The following is a 3387-nucleotide window of genomic DNA, read 5'->3' on the forward strand; positions in this document are numbered from 1 at the left end:
ATAGGGTTTCACCATGTTGGCCAGGCTGGTCTCGAACTCCCGACCTCAAGTGATTCACCCACCTCTGCTTCCCAAAGTGCTGGGATTACAGGCGTGAGCCACTGCGCTCGACCACATCTCTTATTTCTCTAGATGCAGTGTGGTTTTTCTGTGTGCTTAGAGGAAAAGATTTGGTAACACATAGGGTGGTCCCAGCTACACATGCTTCTGGGCACAATCTTGGGTCCCAGCTATACATGCTTTGTGGCTGCCTTGTGTGACTTCAGAGTAGGCATGCATGCTGATTGACATCACAAAGAGAAGCTCCCAAGAGCACAGTGACCTTTTTTCCTGGATGCCTCCTGGTGGGAGTGCTGGAAGCCAGGGAGAATACTGCTTATTCTGACCTTGCACTTATCAATAACATGTATTTCTGCAAAAAAAGAGAGAAACACTTGGAACATGACATGCCAAAACATTTTACATTTCTATTTCATCAAAGACAAAATTGGACAGGAGCAATTGAGTGTGTGGCTTTAGATTGTACCACTGACAATCACGCCAGTGGAATACTAATGTGAGAATACAGCTCTGTATCTGTGCGGACCAGAAAAAACTCTGAAAAAATGGAAACAGTTGATGCATTAACAGGACCAACCTATATCAGTTATTATCGAGTGTCTGGACATGCAATAAAAATAAAAAGGGGGAAAAAAGTAATGCTAGTGGTAATACTGAATGTTTTCCCAGAAAGAAAAATAGGTCTTGGTGTGGTTGGTACATCAGGAAACGCTGTGTGAGCTGCGTTCAAATGACATACAGAAATAGCCCTGAAAGACACATGAGTATTTTACACCCCAAATCAATAACTCCCTACTGAGCGCCTAGGATTACTATTATGCTTCATTAACGTGGATTTAAAGCTTTTCAACATCAAGTGGGGTTGCGAAGGACAGTAAGAGCCACTGGGAATGTAATGCTGAAAAAGGAAGTGAGAAATAGGTGATAACAATGGTTAGAAAGGCTCCTGTGTGTGCATGGATGTGAGGTGCTTGGAAGGGTCTCTAGGTGGGGAACAGGCCACAGGCAGGCAGGACTCCAGCTGGCCTGGCATCTTCTCTGACGTTTTCTCTCCGGCATTCTCCTGCCTTCTGGCCTGGGCTGCAACCTGTCAAAGGTGGCTGCCCACGGAGGCGCCCCAACTGACGGCTGCTCTCAACACCCAGACGTGAGGGAAAGCTTGTTTGGCACGCTCAAGAACACTCACATTGCAGCAGAAACTTGCTCTGCCGCTCTGTGACTTGGAACAAGTCACTTTCCCTTCCAGCCGGGCCTGCCTCCTCCCCTAGAACTGTGGGCTGCCTCTGCGCCCCTCCCAGTGCTGGGCATGATTGCATGGAGAGGGCTTCCATTATCAGTGAAGGCAGAAAGGAAAATCTGGGAAACTCAAGACCTAAGACGCAGGGTCTGGCCAGGTGCGGTAGCTCACGCCTATAATTCCACAGCACTTTGTGAGGCTGAGGTGGGAGCATCTCTTGAGCCTTGGGGGCCTGAGGCTGTAGTGAGCTGTGATCACGACACTGCACTCCAGCCTGGGTGACAGAACGAGACCCTGTCTCAAAGAAAATAAATAAATAAAAATAAGAATAAGAGACAGGGCTTGCCCTCCAGGAAGCATGGGTGCTCCACTTTCCTCCGACTCCTCCTGGTATTTTTCATATACGCAGATTAGAACTGACAAATGCTGGGAAGAGATAAGACTTCAAATGTATTTTTTAATTAAAATAGGAGACATGCTACTTGTAGAATTTTCAAACAATACAGAAGCTTATCAAGTATAACACCTGAGTTCCTCACAGCACCCCAAGGTTTGCTGAATCTTTTTTTTTTTTTTTTGAGATGGTGTCTCACTGTCCTCACTGCAACCTCCGCCTCCGGGTTTCAAGCGATTCTCCTGCCTCAGCCTTCCAAGTAGCTGGGATGACAGGCACATACCATCACCCCCAGCTAATTTTTTGTGTATTTAGTAGACACGGGGTTTCCCCATCTTGGCCAGGCTGGTCTCAAACTCCTGAGCTCAAGCGATCTGGCCACCTACGCCTCCCAAAGTGCTGGGATTACAGGCCTGAGCCACCGCACCTGGTGGTTTGCTGAATATTTCATCAGGCCTTTCTCTCTGCACAGCAGGGGAGGGGAACAGTGTGCATGTGAGGGAGAGGATTGAGGGCTCAAAAGGAAGACCATGGAAGCAGGGAAGCAGGTGGAGGCTTCACACCTGCCCTGCCTAGGGGGCCAGAGTGCCTTTGTGGAGGAGAAGAACCCAGAATCCCTTAGGGTTCATGGTAAATGAGCCCTAATAGAGAGTAATTTTACACTAAAACCCATTGACTCGTACATTTTAAATAGGCGAATTGTATGGTGTCTGAATTTTGTCTCAATAAAGCTGGTTTTTTGTTTGTTTTAAGAAAAAGGATTTTAAACCAAGTGAGGTTTCAGATGGTAAAAAAGAGAAGAAACACTCTTTTATTTATTTATAATTTATTTTCAGAGATAGAGTCTTGCTGTGTTGCCCAGGCTGGAGTGCAGTGGCACCATGATAGCTCACTGTAACCTGGAACTCCTGTGCTCAAGCTATCCTGCCTCAGCCTCCCATTCCTGTGCACCTCCCAAGTGCACAGGCTTGCACCACCACACCCGGCTAAGTTTTAAACTTTTTGTAGAGACAGAGTCTTACTATGTTGCCCAGGCTGGTCTCAAATTTCTGGCCTCAAGAAATCCTCCCACCTTGGTCTCCCAAAGTGATGAGATTATTGGTGTGAGCCACTGTGCCTGGTTTAAGAAATCCCCCTTTAAAATCCAGATACAGGTTGGCAGTTTTCAAAGCTTATGTAGTTACTATTTTGAATAGGATATTACTTTTTTAATGAAAAAGATTTAAATAGTACTGAGAGAATGCATTGAAAAGAGAGGCTCCCCTGACGTCTGCCCCCCAGTGGAGAGGCAATGGCAGTACAATGGATTTCTGGTGTATCTGTGGTATTTATTCAGGGATCCTATAAATGGACATGCACACAGTTAGTCTTTTCAGAGTAGGAAATGTGGAACAGGGAGAGAGAGAAATTTGAGAGGAAAAATGTACCCGGGGGATGACTACTGTATTTATATTCTTGATTTCTTTTTCTTTTCTTTTTTTTTTTTGAGACAGAGTCTTGCTCTGTTGCCCAGGCTGGAGTGCAGTGGCACGATCAGTGGTTGAGCTCACTGCAACCTCCACCTCCTGGGTTCAAGCGATTCTCCTGCCTCAGCCTCCCGAGTAGCTGGGATTACAGGCGCACACCACCTTGCCAAGCTAATTTTTGTATTTTTAGTAGAGATAGGGTTTCACCATGTTGGCCATGCTGGTTTTGA

This window comes from Colobus angolensis, unplaced genomic scaffold, assembly GCF_000951035.1.
Source record: "Colobus angolensis palliatus isolate OR3802 unplaced genomic scaffold, Cang.pa_1.0 Scaffold42, whole genome shotgun sequence".
NCBI classification, from domain to species: Eukaryota; Metazoa; Chordata; class Mammalia; order Primates; family Cercopithecidae; genus Colobus; species Colobus angolensis.